We start from the raw sequence: 22,500 nt of genomic DNA on the forward strand, positions 1-22,500 counted from the left end.
TGTTGACAGGCTACTGTGCATGTGTGCATGTGTGCATGCAAAATGCACATTAACAGAAACAGTCTTATTCGAGCAAGTTTCTAAGAGCAATATTTATGTGTCCCTATTGTTCTTCCTTTGTTCCCCCTTTATTTGTGGCTCTGTCCAGATTCTGTGTGGTAAGAGTTTCAGAGGTGTGGTGGACAGGTAAAGATACGTTTCAGGAGATGCTGATGCTGCCAAGGAATTACTCTATGGCTCTTTGTGTGTGGAATGCATGGTAAAATAAACCATGTTATTCTTGGAAATTTGTAAGTTTATAAGAGCAATATTTAAAATCCATTGTTCGTTCGCTGTCATTGTGTGTGTGTGTGTGTGTGTGTGTGTGTGTGTGTGTGTGTGTGTGTGTGTGTGTGTGTGTGTGTACGCGCGTGCGCGCATCATGTGGCAGAGTGGCCATCTACAGGGAGCCACTGCTGAGGGGTGGAAGAACCACATGCGGCTCCAGAGCCACAGGTTGCAGACCCCTGATCTAGGATGATGTCACTAGTCCCAGACCCTACGTCACTTTTCGGCTGAGTGTAAAATCCCGGACACACCCCCATAATCTGAGACTCTGGATATCAAGAAACAAATGAGTCAACATATCAACAGGATGGTGGCTTGACAGTTAGTGGGTGGCAACTGAAAAAAAAAAGAGAAAGTAATGTATATGAAGCTGTAGCTGGTTTGGGACCAGCAGTGTGAGAGTTGTGAGTACAAATTTGAAAATCCTAGCTACACCCCTGATACTATGATATCCAGGCATGGAGTTCCATAATTTTGTTACAAATGCATGAAGGTTAATAGAGACAATGTTCAATTTATTTGGAAGACAAGTGGGAGAATAATGCATTGAGGGGATGATGTCCTAGTTTTATTAGTATGGATAGGTGGTGAGTGGGCTGATGTGCTAGTTGTATTAATATGGATAGGTGATGAGGGGGTTGATGTGCTAGTTTTATTGGTATAGATGGCTGGTAAGGGGATTCATGTCCTAGTTTTATTAGTAGGTGGTGAGGGGATTGAGGTGCTAGTTATATTAGTATGGACAGGTAGTTAGTATGGACAGTTGGTGAGGGGATTGATGTGCTAGTTATATTAGTATGGACAGGGAGTGAGAAGTTTGATGTGCTATTTTTAAAAGTATGGATAAGTGCTGAAGGGTTTGTTGTGCTAGTTTTATTAATATGGATATGTGGTGAGGGGATTGAGGTGCTAGATATATTAGTATGGACAGGTAGTGAGGGTTTTGATGTGCTATTTTTAAAAGTATGGATAAGTGATGAAAAGTTTGCCGTGTTAGTTTTATTAGTATAGATATGTGGTGAGGGGGTTGATGTGCTAGTTTTATTAGTATGGGCAGGTGGTGAGGCGGGTTGATGTCCTAGTTTTATTAGTATGGATAGGTGATGAGGGGTTTGATGTGCTAATTTTATTAGTATGGATAGGTGGTGAGAGGTTTGATGTACTAGTTTTATTAGTATGGGTAGATGATGAGGGGTTTGGTGTGATAGTTTTAGTAGTATGGATAAGTTGCAAGGGGGTTGATGTATTAGTTTTATTAGCATAGATAGGTGTTAAGGGTGTTGATGTGCAAGTTCTATTAGTATGGATAGGTGGTGAGGGGTTTGATATGCTAGTTTTATTAGTATGGACAGGTGGTGAGGGGAGTTGATGTGCTAGTTTTATTAGTATGGACAGGTGGTGAGGGGAGTTGATGTGCTAGTTTTATTAGTATGGGTAGGTGGTGAAGGGTTTAATGTGTTAGTTGTATTAGTATGGATAAGTGGTGAGGGATTTCATGTGCTAGATTTATTAGTATGGGCAGGTGATGTTGGGGTTGATGTTCTAGTTTTATTAGTATGGACATGTGGTGAGGGGGATTGACGTGCTAGTTTTATTAGTATGGATAGCTGATCAAGGGTTTGATCTCCTAGTTTTATTATTACGCATAAGTTATGAGGGATTTGATGTGCTAGTTTTATTAGCATGGATAAGTGGTGAGGGGTTTGATGTGCTAGTTTTATTAGTATGGATAGATGGTGAGAGGGTTGATGTGATAGTATTATTAGTATGGATAAGTGGCAAGGGGTGTGATGTGCTATTTTTATTAGTATGGATAGGTGGTGAATGGTCTGATGTGCTAGTTTTATTGGTATGGGTAGGTGATGAGGGGTTTCATGTTAAGTTTTGAAAGTCTGGATAAGTGGTGAAGGGTTTGCTGTGTTAGTGTTACTAGTATTGATATGCGATGAGGGGGTTTATGTGCTAGTTTTATTAGTACAGACAGGTGATGAGGGGTTTGATATGCTAGTTTCATTAGTATGGATAAGTGGTGAGGAGTCTGATGTGCTAAATTTATTGGTATGGATAGATGGTGAAGGGTTTGATTTGCTAGTTGTATTAGTATGGACAGGTGGTGAGAGGTTTGATGTGCTATTTTTATTAGTATGAATAGGTGGTAAGGGGGTTGACATGCTAGTTTTATTATTATTGATAAGTGGTGACTGGTTTGATGTGCTAGTTTTATTAGTATGGATAACTGGTGACTGGTTTGATGTACTAGTTTTATTAGTATGGATAGGTGGTGAGGGATTTGATGTTCTAGTTTTATTAGGATGGATAAGTGCTGAGGGGTTTGATATGCTAGTTTTATTAGTATGGACAGGTGGTGAGGGGGTTTGATATACTATTTTAATTAGTGTGGCTAAGCGGTGGGGGGTTTGTTGTGTTAGTTTTATTAGTATGCACTGGTAGTGAGGGGTTTAATGTATTAGTTTTATTAGTATGGAGAGGTGGTGAGGGGGGTGATTTCTAGTTTTATTAGTATGGATTGGTGGTGAGGGGTTTGATGTGCTAGTTATATTATTATGGGTAGGTGGGTATTAGTATGGAGAGGTGTTGAGGTGGTTTGATTTGCTACTTTTATTAGTATTGACAGGTGGAGAGGGGTTTGATGTGCTAGTTATGTTATTATGGGTAGGTGGAGGGGTTGATGTGCTAGTTTTATTAGCATGGATAAGTAGTAAGGGCTGTGATGTCTCTCCTCAGGGCCAGTAATCAAGGAGTGTCAGTCCTCACCACTGACACTGGTGGGGAATGTGTACTTGGAACAAAACTAGATACACACAAATGCAGATGTCTGCAGCAAGCAAAATTTCCCTTAAGAGCACTCAGGGAACACATTCCAAACCTGGGGGTGGACTCTCTCTCTCTCTCCTATCCCCAAATAAGAATCCACAGTGACCACTAAGGAACTTGGTGTCCTTGTTCCAAGTAGCTGCCACACACACTGTTTGAGATTTGATTTTCACACCAATACATCTGGCAAAGGCTGGCATAGATTACCACCTCTGCCAATGCTTTAAGGTAGTTGCACTGCCACCAACCAGCTACTCTAAGGCTCTTAACAGGGTATTGAATAATAGTGAGTGAAATTAATACTAATACCAATGGTAATGTTGACCGAACAGCAAGACTGTCAGGAGTGTGATGCCACAGCATCACTAAATAAATATAAGTACTCTCAAAGGTTAAATATTTCCTAAAAAGACCGGCCTCAATGAAAAGTTAAATATATTTAATGGTGTTGTTTGTCTTTCGGCTTTTCCTGGTTAGGGGTCGCCACAGCGGAACTCCGGTCTGCTAATGATTGGCAGTAAATTTTAACGAACGCCGAGGTGCCAGCTCGACGTTTAACCTTCAACAAAGGCACGCCCATTTACAATAAATAATAAAAGAACATGAAAATACTGAATATCTATTTACAATAAACACCAGAGTTTTATTCAGAGGAAATATTAAAAATAACAAAGATGAAAAGATTCACACAGCTACAGAAAAGCAATACTTAACTAATCTCTCTATGTTTTCCTGACTGATCTAAAGAATTACTGTTTCCTACTTACTTATTTGAGCAAGGCAAGGTGATATGGGTGAGTGGTCTTTCTTGTCAGGTTTCACAAACAGACTACCCTTAGACTTCTATCTCATGTAGTATTAAAGCATCATTTCAGTGCTGGATTACAGAATTACATTGCATCTGGTCACCTGGCTCTGTGGTTCCCACACTACTCCCTTTACTATAAGTTGAGCCAGGATATTGCACATATGATTCACAATACACACACATATAGTTTGGTTAAGATGTGTTACAGCATCTGGAAGCTATAAAATCATTCAACACTTCCACCCTTTTAGGGTAGCAATTAATTCACCACTAAGGACAATACAGCAGGATTCCTAGTTCTTGTTTTCCCAGACATTGTGTGTCTGGCTATATTCAGACCTGTGAGATACAATCGTTATGTCTTATACCAAGTAATTTAATTTCAGGTTATTTTTTAAAGTTAGCTGGACTGAGATTAACCTCTTCTCTTCTAGGATCCTCTTTTGCAATATATTCATTCAACAGTTACAATACAGTCTGACATATAGGTATACTTCTTTTCTGTCCAGCAGGACCCACTGTTGGTGCATTTTTTTAACATAAGCAACTTTACAAATACATTTTCATCACAAACACCTGTACAAATAAGTTTGATATACAAATGACATATAATTCTTTACAAAACTCCAGCTAGCTATGCTGGCATATGTTACACATCCACTGCCCTACTCCTCCTGGCATACTGGGCACTACCTCATATCATCACAAGGAGTTTGATGTGCTAGTTGTATTAGTGTGGATAAGTGGTGAGGGGTTTGATGTGCTAGTTTTATTAGTATGGACAGGTGGTGAGGTGGTTTGATGTGCTAGTTTTATTAGTATGGGTAGGTGGTGAAGGCGGGCCTTGATCTGCTAGTTTTATTAGTATGCATAGGTGGTGAGGGATCTCATGTGCTAGTTTTATTAGTATGGGCAGGTGGATGTTTACTGTTAGAACAGTACAGCTGGGAAGAAGCATAGTTTGAGGTGGTATATGGAGGGTTAGTTAATTCACAGTTTTGTAGAGGTGCTTCTTTGCTACTTAGATTCATTTTTGAATTTTTGGGGTCTTTATTGGGTTGGATATAACCACACTGTAGGATTTTTGAGAGGTAGTGTATTGATTTGAAAGGTACCTGATTGAATTTTGTATTTTGAGTAGAATGGTGATAGTGAAATATTTTGTCCTTAAAATAAAGACAAGGTGAGAGATTAAAAAGGCAGGGAGATATATTGATAAAGCTAATCCTGATTTCATAGTGTGCTGAGTAAACTGCAATTGGAGAGGTGTGGTGGGGTGAAAGTATATAATGTTAGCTTGTTAGACAGGATGCTAGAAGCAGCAGAAAGAGATGATGCACGGAGAGACATTTGGAATTTCAATAATTATAGAGAAGAGAAAAAGTCAAGTGTGGTATGAAGTGGAGGGAGGCAGAGGTGGAATTAATGAAGATGAGTAAGAGAAGAAGATTTGACTTATTTGTTAATTCTAATTATGTAATAATGAGAATCTGGAAAGAATTGTAAAGATGATATTTGAAATCAATCAGAGGTATCAGAGGCAGAGTATAACTAAGGACACTAATAATGAAATTACAAAGGGTAATTCTAAGTAAAAATCACCTTCTGTTTTACTTTTTCTGCTATCTGTGCAAGCTTCTTGAGTGTTATCTTTTATTTATTTATTTATTTTATTTTTTACTTTCCCTCTGCCATAGTGTGAATGGACATTGTCCTCAGTTTTTCTTTCCTTCTCTGTGTTACCCTTTATCTGCAAAAGGTGTTTCAGAATAAGATTTCTTTTCAACTTTTTTTCTTTAGAGTCTGCCTTGAATTTTCTGCTTGAAACTAACAGGAATATGCTTAGAACACTTCATTCTCTTGCATATCTTACCTTTAGTACTCCCTCATTTCTGTAATTCTTCACTTAGGTGTTGTTCTACTTTACATCAGTTTCTGTGCTAACACTTCTTATATGTCTGCAGACTTCTGCCTTATCCAGATTCTTATTACAAGGTTTTCAATCAGTTCACTTTCAGTTCCTATATATAATGGAAAACACTTGTAGTCCAAAAAATGGCAGGTAGTTCCAGTGTAAAAAATTCTTCTTTATTCAACCTGCCATTTTTTGGACTACAAGTGTTTTACATTTAATTGCAGTTTTCCTTGTGGACTGAAGCCTCTAGTAAGGAAGGTATGATTTTTTTACTAGTTCCTATATATTGTTTTTGGTTTCTTTTGCTTTATCACTGTATCATGCCTATGACAACAAAAACATTTTTATACTAACGACAACTGAATTCTACGTTCTTTTTAGCTGCTATGCAAACATCTTTTCCCTTGTTTTGATTTTGGATTTTAATTGACTATTGTTTGCTTTACAGTAGCACCACCTCCACTTGCCATTGGTGCTGGTGTCACAAATCAAAAAATCCTTAAAAAGACAGCCATTTTACTACAAATTAATTTATTTAAATGTATACATATGTATCCTTCTTTACCTCATACAGTATATGTTCCTTCGTTTTTCCTTTTTAATAGTGTGAGTACTTGCTCTTATTTATCTCATTTTCCCAAAGTGTTCCCGTCTTAATTGTAATTCCTCTGAGTAGTCAGGTGGTTCTATTATGTACCATCTGTATCTTCCTTTCTTCCTGGGCGTACATATTAAGTTTCTTAAGACTATTTCTACTTCTCATGGCTAGTGAAGTAAACTGTCTGTCATTGTGGTTGATCTTTGCTTAGCCTCCATCCTGTCAATGTATCTGCAGACATATGAACCCCATACTTTCAACCCCAGCTGTGTCCTTGCAACTGTATGTATGAAAGATCTTTCTATTTTCTGCTGGTAATTTATCTTTACATTCACTACAGATTCCATAGTTTTATTGAGTGTGTTCTGCCATCAGCTGCCCACCTTATGATACACTGAAGTAATTGTAAAACTTTCTTTACATTTTTATTGTCAATATCTCATTTCTCATTATACTGTCTTCTCTAGAGCTTTTCTTACCAGTGTGAGTTATCATGCACCACTGTAAATCATGTGCAAAGCTGTAAAGCAGAAGTAAACAAAACAGTCATGTTTCTTCTTAGTTTTGTACATGTTGGACATAAGTTACTGTGAAAACAAGTGAAAAAACTTCACTATTGACATACACTTTTAAAAATGAACAACATGTCACATGATGTTTGAGGATGTCTAACTGTGCATCTGAAGGTCACATATTCATATGTGAAGTGCTTATGTCATCAGGTTGGTTCTGGTGAATTTCTGAACATTCATGTGGTAGATATTGAAAGGCATGTGGTTATTGTGTGCCTCCACAATGTTGACAACAAAAATTAAATGTAACATGGAGACTCAAGGCATCTGTCTTTAAGCAGAATGATCTCTAGTTTATGTATAAGTTGCACTGTTTGATGGAGACAAGCAGAGCTGTTCAACTCTTCTTGTCATTAACACTAAGAGAGGGAAGACCAGCAGCAGAAAGACAAACCTGTCATGCATGCAGGAGGCAAAGAGATCAGTGCACTTTCAAAATGCAGAGAAACACTTTATATTAATAACTAATGACATAATTGCAAGAAGAAAGATAGCTAAGAAACAGAGACCTTTACCTATGAATTTTTAACTTTACATAGATCATATATACCCCACCTTCTGTATTAATTGTTCTGAATATTTGTGTTGCCTGCAAAAAGGATGTATTACACTTTTCATAATATTCCCTCTGCAGTATCAGTTAGAAAGACACTGAAGTGTGCTGGTCTATTCATATTACACCTCTTTTATCTTCTGTTTCTTCAGTATAAATTTAATTTGACAATACCTTTAGTGTGTTGTTGTCCAGTCAGTGTTTAGTTCAGGACATCAACCTGGATTTCACTCAAAGTTTATCTAATTTGTATATTAATCTATCCTTCATGGGGAACTCTGTCAAATATTATGTTAAATGTCAGGTAAATCACATACCCACACACCCACACCTCCTCCCCCATGTATTGTTCTTTTGATTCTTTTGGCGATATTAATTAGCGTGGTGTTTTGACTGTGAGTCAATGTTGAGATTTTCTCCAGTAGTGAAGTTGAAGCACTTAACATTTTTTCTTTTTTATAAATAAATGTATAAATAAGAAATAAATTCAGTAAGTAGATGTATAACAGTAAGTAAGCAGTGCAACAATTAAGAGGCTAAAAATAATAAATGACAGGAATGGTGCGGAGGAGTTAGTGCAAAGCAAATGATCACTGAAGGCATTTTGGAGGATCTGTTTTTGAACCATCTGCAGATGCATGTTGGAGTTCTGAAAGGTTTGCCTTCAACAGGAAGTGCTGACCCAAATTTAAAGGACTGCATCTTACGTAAAGAATCATAACAGCTACAGTCGTTTTCCTAGATGTTGCCATCAGTGAGCCACAGTTGTTTCATACTGGGCAGTAAGGCTGAGACTGGTGAAATACAGGGACATTCTTTTGTCAATCCTCATTGTCCCAGGACAGCATAATCCTCAAAAGGAAGTACTACTGTTTGAGACTAAAGAGGATGTTGGGAACCCTTCATGAAGAACCACAAAGTGACCTGGAATGGTAATCTCAGTGTAGATTAAAATAAAAGCTTGTAGTGGGGGATTCCATGTTTAAAACTGTAAAATTATGGGCAGGAAGGGGCAAGGAAGTCAGTTGTCGACTTGCTGCCGTTACTGAGGCAGAAGGTGAAATCTTTAGATGTCAGGTACCATAAGGTGTAGTGTGTGACTGCCTCAGGTGTAACGTGCCAGGGGCATGATCATCAGTGAAGAAAAATAAGGCAGTTCAGTACAAGGGGAAACTCCGGAATTGATTTTAGCTCTAGGCATGGCCTGTATAGATGCTGCTGAAACGAATTAGTTTGTCTGTTTGTTTATTTTGTTCTTCAGCTTCAAGAGACTCCTTTTTTTTCTGATCCTCAACCTAAAGTTGGCGGGGTGCCAGTCTAGGCACTAACCATGTTGCCAAATGACCTAGATATAACTTTACTTAGAAGAGCAACATGGGGAAGATGAATGAATTTCATTGTCTGTACTTTATCTTTGACCTTATTTGCCACAATTTTCTAAACCAGACTGGCTTATCTATAATTTTGGTTTGTTACACAGCTTTAGACAAGCATTTGTTGCATCTGTGATGGCAGTTTTGATTTTCCCCATGTTTTTCCAGTTATACTGCTAAGGATTTTCTTAGCTTTTCTATGGCTTGATTAAAAGCACCCTGCCTATTGATCATTTTTACTTCTGTATGTGCTGACAGCGTGGCTGAGTTTATTGTAAATTTTATTACTTTCTTTTCAGCCACCAAAAACCGACCATATAAATGTATATACTACTTGACCTACTATGAAGTAATAACACCCAGGCGGCTTCCAAAGTCTTGGGCAGCAATGGAGACACAGACTGTCACCTACATAGATGGATGGAAATCTTTTATGATATCCTGTTAGATCCCCAGAGTGATATGATGTGCAATATTGTCTCATTTGTACTGCTTGCATTCTAACAGGGTTTTCTATATCTCACTGATGCAAACTGGATGAGGTTCATGCTGGTTGAGTTCACCTTAGTGAAGTAGAATTCCCTGATTGCATTTCCTTTGGATATCATTACTGGTGCGGATTCTAAGCTTGCACCAGCAGTAATTCCTTCTTTTTAGAAATGTCTCTCTTCTTCAAGTTTATGTAAAAGCCATGTTGGTATATATAACTTTGGGCAGGACACACTATGGAGCTTGCCCCATGAAAAAAATACTAACATTTCATTTTTTTTTCTGCATGAATTTCCAGGCGTTTGTGTTTGGTGAGTTGGTTCCAAACCAAGTTGTACATTAATCATACTAGAAGCATTCTAACAAACTACCATTCATCAAAATTCTCTGTCTGCCTGCACATTTTGCTTTTGCGGCACTTGGGACACATTATCCTGACTTCCATTAAGGTGACAGCAGGCAGTGCCATAGTCCATATCAAGGGTGTAGCCAGGCAGGCTCTTTTTGCTCTTTAAAGTGTACATTTTTCTTTGCATCACTCAAAAACATTGAAGCTTTTTCAGGCTATATTATGTCTACTGCTGCCTAAACTAATGCCTCTAACAACAAATACATAATTTGCTTTCAAAGAGGATTGCTAATCTAAAAGAAATACCTTTAATAGTTTTAGAGAGAACTGCTGAAAATTCTTATGTACATTTATTAACTGCTAGGGAGCAACATTTTGAAAGCTGTGTCAATTTTTTTAAATGCCAGGCTGTTGGGGGGGGGGGGGGGCAGTAAAAGAGTTTGTGAGTACAAAATGGAATTTTCTGGCTATACCTCTGGTCTGTATGTTTTCTCCAACAGATGAGACAAAATAATTGACTGCTCATTTCAGGCCCTCCCAGCGGACTATTCAGAACCTGGTACAATAATAGAACCCAGATCAACAGAAACATGAAGAGGATCTCCTCTGATCCTCCTTACACACTTGTACTAAATTATTTGTAATCAAATTTCTTCACGTGCCACAAAACATGCACACAATGTATTTAATTTAACAGTCGCATGACCTGGATAGCATTAATCTGTGAAATATGAAGGCTTTAATGTATTCACTACCTGATCAAATATGGTCACATGACTACACAGTTTTTACAGTCTGAGTGACTATAATTGAGTTTTTCTTTCAGGGTTTGACCTTTCTAGCTAAAATTAATTGTGGTAGAACACTCTAGGAAATGTGGTTATAGTGTGCTTGCACCCTGCACCTTCTAGATGGACAGGGCATACTGCTGTTAACCCATAACTTTAATGCATATCTTCTGCTTTTTGCATTACTACTGTGCTGACAGAATGTGGTGCTGCGGTAGCGCTGTTGCCTCACAGTAAGACGTTGTCCCATTCAATTCTCAGCTAGACCGTCTTCTGTCTGGAGACATGCGTGAATGGGTGTACCTTCGTTGAAGGTTGTGTGTCAGGGCTGGCAACTCGGCACGTAAAAATCTACTGCCAATCATTAGCGGACTGGAGTTCTGCTGTGGTTACCCCTAACTGGGAAAAGCCAAAAGACACTACAGCAACAACTGTGCTGACAGAATATTCTACAGTCTGTTTTGCTGAATCTACACTTTCTTCCAAAGATGTGAGTCTTCTGACTTATTGTCCTTGATCAAATGCCACTATGGAATTTTAATCCTCTAATAAGTTTTTTTCTTACATCACCTTGCCTGACGTTTGGTATCTCTACCCTTCTCTAAATATATAAACTTGAAGCAATGTGATGACCGTCACTTAGCATATTGTAGCTACTGCCATCTTCAAACACAAATCATCTTTGTGTAATTGTATTAAATGAAGCATACCTTTCATTGTTTTAAGTTAGAAGTCACAACATCGCAGTTCAGAGTTTCTAAGCCTTTGTGTTTACTGTCTCGTCTCTCTGGAATGTAGAGGTTTTTAAGAAAGATCTCCCATGGGCCCACTACCAAGAAGCAAGGGGGGCTTTTAAATAGTACTAATGTATAGGTAACTGTCTGTAACAGCCTGAAGTAGACAATATCTTAATTAAGTAGTGCCCATTTATGCAGTTATTACAACAAATTAAGCAGGTTGCCTTTTATAATACTTTTTCCTTAACTGTATTATGATCTATTGTAAGTCTGCTTAAATGTTATTTATACTTTTGGATGTATGATGTGGAAGCAGTCACATCATCTAATGAGTATATGTTCATTTATCAAAAGCAAGTATTGAAACATAGGTGACTGATACCCATACCTCTCAACCTCTTAGAGCAAAAAATCTGGGCAAAGCCTAAAATGTTGGGGGGACAAATACGGACCAACTTTAAAATATTGCTCTTACAAACTTAGAAAGTTGATAGTATAATAGGTTTTGCATTAGCATGAATTTTCTGAAGGATGTGAAGTCTCAAACTCAAATGTTTTAATGACTTCAATCCCCAGCTATATGCCAGAAAAGTACAGATTTTAGGAGGAACACTCCAAAAATATGAGGCAAAAATCTGGACATTCTGCGAAAATCTGTACAGATGAGAGGTATGCTGATACCAGCATTTCAAAAATCAACATACAGAAAAATCCACAAAATGGAAAAAAAACTGATTGTAAAAGAAAATAATGACTTTCTTTTGTGATCCATTAACCAAAACCCTAGCAGAAATTATTTTGTCTGAATAGTGGTAGTGAAACAAAAAGGGTTCTTCCAAGTTGAGGTGTAGAGTTGGGGGTTAGAGGCAGGGGGAAGGTTAGGATTATGGTTAAGATGCATTAGTAAGGACAGGTAGGGGTGCTGAACCCCCCTTTACCAAGTTACTAATGTGTGCTAACTGTAACCCTAACTCTGACAGTAACGCCAACCCTATACCTTACCTTAGGAAATCCCTTTATGTAACACTACCACTACACAGCTCATGCACACAGCACATGCAGCAACACGAATTCACAATGCTAAAACTATGCACTCACCTAGCCCTTACTTTAACCCTAACCCACAAACACTTACATATACTTAAACCCCTAATTCTGAGACTTTTGAAAGTTTTCACATTAAAATCATAGACCCTCACTTGGCTTACTCACATGCACTTGAGCATCTTTCTTTTAACATCTGCAACAATTAACAGTGTAAACATTATAGTTTTCCAGCCATCCACTCTGCTGATGAAGTGCAGATTCAGCAAAGTGAATGAAGCTCCAACTAACTTATTTGCGTAGAAATGCTGTGCTGCATGAACTTAGTTTCCAACTTATAATAAGAACCACAAAAGTATTGCTTCTTTTGTGACATATAAGAATTGGGCAGACTTGTGTTTGCAAAGGGTGTGCACCACTATGCATCTGCCTTTGTACTGGAAGTTTGTATTAACCTCTGGGTGGAACTGAACTTCTCTAGGGATGTTCATTAACTGCGGTCAGCTTTATGATTCATTTTGACTAGAGGCCATGATTTGAAAATGAAATATCGTCTTGCATCATGCACATTTATATTTATTTAATTACATTTGAAAACTGTGATGGTTTAGCTGGAATGTTACATTTACACCACAGTTTTGTGGTGAAAATCTCCAGGTATAAGTGTTAGCAATAAAAAATGAACATAGTCCATATCTTACAACTGTCCCTGAGTTTGCAAGGCATCCCTTAACTCGCCTCATAATGTTGCATTGTCCACCATAAAAAAATGTGATTTTCTGGTAAATCATTGAGGGTGACAGTCAATCAGTCAGTTATTCCAAGCAACAGAGTTTCATGCTTCTTACTGTACAGAAAATAAATGTTAATGCAAAACATGTTCTGGCACCTTTTTAAGTAAAATAAATATTTTAAAATTGTCCCTGATTTTGGAACTTTATTCTCCATTATTTTTAGCTTTATCGCTGATTCTTGAGCAAAGAAGTTGAGAGCTATGACTGTAAGCTATACAAAAAAATGGATAGTAGACAGTAGTGCGGGGAATTGTACAAGTTCCAGACGTAACAGAAAATGAACAATACTAATACAGCAATTGTATGATTATTACAGTAACTACTTAAGGCAGTGTGTGAGAATAATGTATAAACAATTGTGCTTTGTACATAGTTAGTTGACAGTATACTTAAATAGATATGGATGCACATGCGCACATCCACCCACACAGATGCACAGACACACACACACACACACACACACACACACACACACACACACACACACACACACACACACACAAGCCTGAAGTATTTCCACACTAATGGCTGACATCTCATTAACTAATTAAAGATGTTATTGCATCCATGTACACATAAGGTTTTCCTACATGTGTCAGTTTCTTCCGCCTCCCATGGAAATTCTGTAGGTGAACTAGAAATTCTGTATCTTGCCTGCAAGCATGCAATCAGTTTGTGACCAGGAGTGTGTGTGTGTGTGTGTGTGTGTGTGTGTGTGTGTGTGTGTGTGTGTGTGTGTGTGTCTGACCGGGTGGTTACACTTGAGGATTAGGTACAGAATCGTGACTCTGGGTGTGTGTATGTGTTTGTGCATGTGTGCGCGTGTGTGTGTTTCTGATTTTTGTGTTTCAGTGAATGTAAAAAAAGTGTAGGGGGTTCTTGTTTGTTGAGAAATAGATGTGTGTATAGGGAGGAATGCCTGGTAGTCTATGTGTATAGTTGTCTGAATGTTTCTGTATGGAGAGGGGTGCATTTGATACTAATGCTTTGCATGGGCTTTTATGCAAAACACTAGAGTGGTCAATCCTTTCAACACTAGTGCTCAAGTCCCAGACATGGTAATGAGTGGATAATGAGGTCTTCCTCATTGTGGCCATATATTTCTCTATGAATTATATTTTGTCATCATTGCACTAACTGAACAACTCTCATTGAACAACCTAGCATGAGAGGTCAACATTTCTTTGAATCCCACAGTTTATGTGTGTGCATGACAGACCATAAATGTATCCAGCATGCTTTATGCATGGTTACAGCATAAAGAAAAAGCAGTCTTATTCAGATGGAGATGGAGGTAGGGAGCTCTGAGACCAGAACAAAATTGTCATTTAGACAATGGTCATTTCAGGAGAGATACATGTGAATAAGAATTGTATATTAAGCAAACACACATCTGATACCTGTAGACAGATAAAACAGATGTATAAAAAACACAAAAAGATGCATAGACAAATATGCCAGTGCCAGCAGAATACAGGACAAGAGTTTATAGTTATATGACATGGACAGAGCATTAGTCAAGGTTATCTTTAGTTGACAATTAAAGTATAAGCATGAAATATTTATTCAGCAGAAAATGTGGCAGGATAGATAAAGTGATAAGTTTTAACCTTACAGATATATACATTTGCTTGTTTAACTTTGAACTAGATACAAGAAAAATAATTGCTGTTAACAAACGTTTTGTTTACTCTGTATTGGTGTTTATACATTTTCTATGTTTTAATGTTTAGTAACACAGATGCTCTAATGTTTGGCTACAGCTGTTGGAAAGGGTTGTAAAAAATGTAGTCTCTTCCCTCTTCCCCTCCCAGATACAGTCCTTTAACTCTATATTAATTACTATTCACAACTTCTCCTCTGTTTGATAAAAATATACCTGATCTGTGTAAAAACTAAATGGATAAAAACATTTTCACTGCTTGTATCTTGCTAACCATATCCATAAATAGAGCTTCCCAGTTCTCAGTTTTTGTATTTTCTTTTGTTTCATCTCTTTTCAAGCTGCCTTAACAGATTCCTTTATAACCCATACTGCAAAGTGTTTAATTTTATCATGTCCCCATAAACATGGATGTTGCTGAACCATTTCATGTGTAGTTACATCATTTACAGCTATTACCTTTGTTTTGTCTTCATTACTTTTGTGTCCTGAAAAGACTTGAAACGGTCTCAGAATGTTCCACTACACTGAAATGTCCTTTTCTGATTTTATCAGGTACAAATAATAACATCTGCAAATAAAGCCAACTTTTCTTATTTGCCATACCAATTTTTTTCTTGAATTTTTGAGTTCCTTATTATCTTTGCCAAAGGTTCTAAATGTAATGAAACTAGCAAAAGGGAAAGAGGACCCCCATGCCTGGCTCCTCTGCTCAAACAGAACTTATCATAAAGGAACTCCCCCAATTTATCTTTTGTCTCTGATCCCTCATATATCTTCCTAATCACCCTTATTATTTTATCAGGGAATGCAAATGCTTCAATTGCCCGGTTCATGAAATCCCAGCTTACTGTTGAATGCTATCTCTGCATCAAGATCCATCAACAACAGTGATATTTTCGTACATTCTGCTCACCTCTGGCTCACCATTGTTCTGTTAATGTTATCAAATGTTTGCCTCCCCTCCACAAAACCACATTGATCCATATCTGTCAATTCTGGCATCACTTTATAATCATGAGACTAAGAGCACACACTGGCTCAGGTCTCAATGACCATATTTCCATTAAGTCTGTTCTCACAGCACATATTTTTGATTTTCTATGTGATTATTTATATAATTTTAGATATATATATATATATATATATATATATATATATATATATATATATATTCATCATCAGAGATGTTTCTGTAGAAAAACAGTTTGTAGTACTCCGTTAATGATGAATTGCCATTTAGTAATTGTCATTCAATGAGTTGCCTAGAGACAGAAAATGCACTCAGTGCACATTGGTGATTTGTCAGTGTGTTTGCTATATAGTAGTTATGATTTAGTTATTAAATGTGATCTGAAGGAGCAATTTTACTGCAAAAGCGCTTATTTTTTTGTTAAACATTTTTTACTTTTAATATATTGGACTCTGTGTCTGTTTTTCCCCCAGCTGTGTATCTGCTCTTGTATAACCTACATATTTGACTTTATAATCATGGTTTAGAATTGAAATGGGCCTGTATGAAGCTGAATCTTCTTAGGGTATTACAGACACCACAGCTTTCTTCCAGGACGTTGGTTCTTTTCACATTCCAGATCTTTATCACTTTCGTCCCTCCTAGCTTCCAAACTTCCCCTGGAATACCATCTGTTCCTGGAGACTTTCCTATAGATTGGTAGTACATCACCATTTTAATCTCATCTCTGCCTATCCTAACTGTTATTAACTGAGCCTTATCTATTGCTAATCTTGCCATATTTAATTTTTCCATAAACATTTCCATTTGTACTTTTTCCTTGATTTCCATATTTCTTTACTTTATACAGATCTTCATATCATTTCCAAAATATTTCCAATAGCTCTACAGGATCGCTGGTTATTTTCCTTGCTATAGGCTTCCTAAGCTTTTCACCAGTAATATAATCTTTTTTTAATATATATATATATATCTTACTGTCTCTTCAACAAGTTACTACCCTTCGGCTAACTCTTCCAATACCACTTTTAATCTAGCTTGTTCTCTTGTTCTTGCTCATTACTTTGCTTTGGGTGTCTACCACATACTTCTAAATCCTTTTCTCTCTTCTCATAGTAGGGAAAAAAAAATTTGTTACCATGGAATACATGTTATTGTCTAACAAGATTCTTGTAATTAAAGTTTAATGTTCTGTTTGAGTATGTCTTCTACGTGGAGCTTTTCTCCCAGGGCCTCTACTAAAAATGGACATATATCCAGCTAGTCTAGCCCGGTCAACAAATGTAAAATAATATATATATATATATATATATATATATATATATATATATATATATATATATATATATATTTATGGGTCTACTTCTTTTGGTCGACAACTCATATGACTGACACTCATTTGGTCGACAGCTCATTTGGTCGACAAACATTCTAGCTGGGGGGCTTCACCCCCCACACCCCCCAATGTGGGGGGCTGTGCCCCCCCCACCCCCAACTATATATAACAACTCCACAGTCGCACAACAGTGGGGAGGGGGGCAAATCCCAGGGTTTTGCCTTGAATACTTTTTGTCAGCCAATTGAGCTGTCGACCAAATTAGTGTCAGTCATATGAGTTGTCGACTAAAAGAAGTAGACCCATATATATATATATATATATATATATATATACATACACACATATATATATATATATATATATATATATATATATATATAAATATATATATATATATCATATCATGTCCCAATAAATATGAATTTTGCTAAACCAGTTCTTGTTTGTATACATAGTTTTACTGTAGCCTTGTTTTATCTTCATTAATTTTATAGCCTGAAAAGACATAAAACTGTCTCAAAATGTTCCATAACACTGAAATCTCTTTTCTGACATTCTCAACTACAAAATAATATAATTTGTAAATAAAGCAAACTTTTCTTGCTTACCATACTAGTTATATTCTTGAATTTGTCCATTATTTTCTTGGCCAGTTTATTTATTTATTTTATTTATTGATTGGGAAAGTCCAACTAGAATGGAACCTATATTCAGTGGAGCCCCAGGGAGAAATGCTTCAAACGTATGTCTTTGGAATGTGGGAGGAAACCAAGGTTATCAGAGGAAACTCACGCGGATGCAGAGAAGACATGCAGACTCCACACAGAAGTCAACACAGCCAAGAACTTGAACCAAAAAACCTCTTTCTGCGAGATGACAACATTAACCACTGCACTGTCAATGTCTTTAATTGTAAAGCAAATAATAAAGATAAAAGCGGACATCCTTTACTGGTTTGTCTGTTCAAATACAGCTTGTTGGGGAGGAACACTCACACCTTAATTCTTGCCTCTAATCTTTCATGTATCCCCCTATTTACCCTCTATTATTCCATCAGGGAACAATTCTTCAATTGGCGTACTTGTAAAATTCAAGCTGACTCTATCGTATGCTTTCTCTGCATTAAGACCCACAAATAATAATGTTGTTTTCTTACATGCCACTCCCTTCTGGATCATAATTTTTCTGCTAATATTATCAACTGTTTGCCTGTCCTGCTCAAAACTGCATTAATCCTTATCTGTCAGTTTTGGCAACAGCATTGCAATTCCTTTAGTTAGTATAGACGTAAACAATTTATAATCATGGTTTAAAACTGAAATGGATCAGTATAAAGTTAGGTCTAAAGGGTCCTTACCTTCTTTGCATTCTACAGCCAGCACAGTTCCTTCCACAATACCGGTACCCGCTCTCCACTTTCTGAAGATTGTTAAACACAGCATTCCAAATCATTATCATTTTCTTCCCTCCCATATTCCAATTTTCTCCAGGAATTATGCCTGTTTCTGGAAACTTCCCTGTTGACTGATTATACACCACTTTATATCTTATCTCTTCTCATGTTTGCTAGTGATTGTTGACCCTCATCTTCCTCTAAGCTTGACGTAACTAGCTCTTCCTTAAACATTTCCATTGTTTTCCTTTTTAGTTTCCTCATTTCTCTGGTTTATTGAAATGCTCATAATATTTCCAAAATATATATAATCATTCTACAGGATCTCTGCTCATGTTTCTTGTTGTATGCTTCCTAAATTTGGTGACAACCTTTTGTACTCCCTGTTGCCTTACCCATTATGCTAAGAGTGTTGATGTTGTGGATGTGTTATCAAAAAATTAGTTGCTTAAGAGCAACCTTTCTAAACTCCTGCATATTATCCAAACATTCCCTTATTTTCTCTTTAGCACTTTGCGATTGCTTGTCTCCTTTTTCTGTGAGAGTCTCCTTATTTTGTGATGTTAATCTTCGTCAACCCCTCTAAATATTTCCATTACATTTCACCGTGTTTCTTTCTCTCTTAGTTCTACCTTGTTTTTAAAGTCTCATTTTAATTTTTTCCCAGTTACTATCTCTACTGAAGGAATTTCTATCTTACTCAGTAACTCTTGAATCATTTCCAGCATAAAGTTCTTAAATTCCTCTCTTTTTAACAGTTAAGCACGAATACATTAATGCCTCATTTTTACTTTATTACCTGGATAAGCAAGTCTTTAAGTTTTCAAAGTGTAAATAAGGTCATTCTAGATGACTTATCATTTCAAAAGACAGATGAATATGTGGGAGCAGAATTTAAGTAAGAGAAAAAGAGAAGACAAGGGGGGCATGCAGATTGATGTAAATAATCTTATCAAGCATGTCCTGTGGGCCATTGCTTTTTCCTTCAACAAGTACTCAGAAAACAGTCACATTTCAGTTATTAATTTTATTAGCATGGCTTGGTAAATTCTCATGCTTTTGCTTTCATTAAATGAATGTTGTTGACACAACTGATCAGTGCTTATTATATGTTTTTGTTATACGTAACTTTTTAACTTGTAAAACAAAGCTAATTGCTGTTGATTTTGCAAATGTACAAATAAAATTTTGCAAATGTACAAATAAAATGGGAGAAAGTAAAAATCCTTTCACACTGCTCCTCATTCCTTGACTTATTGAAGTCTAGATCATTACTGTAGTATGTTTTCATTCTAGATCATTACTGTAGTATGTTTTCATTCTAGATCATTACTATAGTGTTTTCGTTCAGCTCCTTGTGTCTGCTCTGGCAGTTATTTAAATTAATCTTCTTGGGTAGCATAGGAGAATTCTACTCTAACAGGGCCCATTAACAACTGTTGAATCTGAGATACTGTTGATTGAAAAGATATGTACCTGGATTCTGACAGTGGAAGGTAAACAGTCAGGAGTAATTTCAAATAGATGCATCTTCCTGTTTGACATGAGGTAATGCTCATATCTCTTCCTGTCCACAGACTGGACATATCCTGCTCAGGTCTGGTTCACTGTCTTTCACCATCAGGTTTCCTGTCCTGAATAAGATAAAAGGCAATGTTAATGATTCTGTTGTCTGTTAAGTCCATTCATGAACACTGATATGTTTGGCTGAAGTAAAGCTGTTGTGCCACAATTTGGTCACATGATCTCTTTTTCTAGCAGTTTCCTTTAGAGTTATGGACTGATGTGTTAAATGTCAAGTACATGGCCAGTATCCTCTAAAGATATACTAGCCAATTAATAGAGATGAAAAAAGAAGGTCATGTGGATAGAGTGAACAGAGTAGTACCAGAGGTGCTCAGTCATACTGACACCATAACAAGCTTTCAAAGTTCAGTAGAAATGAAGCACAGAATTTTTAGGATGGTTAGGGAGAATACAGCTGTTGCACAATGCCTGCAAAGCAATTTGTATTTCCGGTTTGCTGCAGGTGTGCAAAAGGTTACTTTAGATGTTACTAAGTGTGCAACTTTCTACATCAACAATGGTAAAAAAAATACTTCTTGGTGGTACCGATTATGTGCATCACTGGCTCCACCACTGATGATATGTAAACATGAGGAAATACTGCTGCTCTGCAAATGAAAATACAATTGCACATTTTTTCTAGAGCCAGCAAGAACTTCATGGTTGCAAACAATTAAGTTAAGGCACGACAAAGAGATTAATTTTATGTTTTCATATTCATTGACTTTCATTGCTATGTGTATTAATATTTTTTTTAGATTTTAGATGTACATACACACACAGACACACACACACACACACACACACACACACACACACACACACACACACACACACACACACACACACACACGCACACATACACACACACACACACACACACACACACACACACACACACACACACACACACACACACACACATGCACACACACATACACACACACACACACACACACACACACACACACACACACACACACACACACACACACACACACACACCATATACATACCTACGTACACACTGTTAGAGATTTCCTAAGTATGCACTGGCAAATATTTGCTTCTTTTGAGTTATTGCAACCATGGAGTTTGTATACATATATACAGCTATATACATATATATATCTATCTATATATATATATATATATATATATATATATATATGTGTATATAATGCTGAAATACTCCCCACTCTCCTACAAGTCAACAAGCACAAATACATCTGTTTAGCATCCCTTTACATTCCCCCAGGGGATAATATTTCCACACTTGAAAACATCCTCTCATGGCTCTCTAACAATATCAGCAATGAAACCATAATCTTAGGGGACGTAAATATCAACTGGGCCTCCATCCAGTCTTCAAACAACCCTCTTAATATCAACCTATTTAAGTTTTCCCAACTAATCAATACTATTACACACCCATCACCAAACCCCTCTTGTGGCACCATCCTTGACTGGATCCTAGTGTCACATCCCCACTATTTCTCTGACAGTGGTACTCTTCCCGACCCTCTTAGTGATCACTTGCCAATTTTCACTCGCCGTCTCCCTTGCATCTCTTACCGCACCCATAATATCATCACTACCCGCAATGACAAAAATTTTAACCCATCAACCTTCATATATTCTCTAAAAGCAGTAAATTGGAACATTCTAAAGACACTACCTTTAGAAGACGCAGTTGCTCACTTTAACCTGACCTTCTTAGAAATACTCGATTACCAAGCCCCTATAAGAACAAAAAGAATAAAAACAAACTCTGCCCCATGGTTAACCAAAACCACACTATCTACCATGCACCTTAGAAACAAAGCCTGGAGACTCTATCTGAGAAATAAGACCCCAGAACAACATATTGCTTACAAAACCCTTGAAATAAAGTAAAAGCTCATAATCTCCGACAGACAAAAATACTTCTTTACACTCCAAAACAACAATAAAACGAACCCACAAAAATTCTGGAAGGGGATCTCCACCCTCCTAAACCCCAGTAAACCACATACCCCAACTCCAGACCCAAATAGCCCAGACCTAGATCTAGCTACACAGTTCAACTCATTTTTCATCGATTCTATTAGCAAACTTACATCCTCCTTCACACACCCCTCCTCTTCACCTAATACACCCCTAATCTCTCCTGCAAATAACCCTCCCGTCATCACCACTTCCACCACTTTCTCATCTTCTCACTGTCGATCTTCCACCTCTTCCACTACTCTAACCCCCTCTTCACCCATATCTTCCTCAAGTTCTCTCTCTCCCAACGTTTCTATATTCTCATTTAAACCTATCCCCACTTCCACCATAAAGAAACTCCTTCAGAAACTAAAGCCATGCACCAACGCTCCAGACAACATTCCCTCTTATTTCCT

At 37.2% G+C, this 22,500-nt stretch overlaps 1 long non-coding RNA gene across 2 annotated transcripts in view; it reads right to left on the minus strand.

Annotated features, from left to right (window-relative positions):
- The window catches only part of LOC122809231, a 581,217-nt gene that overhangs the window by 346,254 nt on the left and 212,463 nt on the right, over positions 1 to 22,500 (minus strand). For both annotated transcript variants that reach the window (XR_006365874.1, XR_006365873.1), the window contains exon 2: positions 20,027 to 20,184. This is a non-coding gene — a long non-coding RNA (uncharacterized LOC122809231). The remainder of the gene's footprint in view (positions 1 to 20,026; positions 20,185 to 22,500) is intronic.

This window comes from Protopterus annectens, chromosome 8.part0 (assembly GCF_019279795.1).
Source record: "Protopterus annectens isolate FY-2018-M chromosome 8.part0, PAN1.0, whole genome shotgun sequence".
NCBI lineage: Eukaryota > Metazoa > Chordata > Ceratodontiformes > Protopteridae > Protopterus > Protopterus annectens.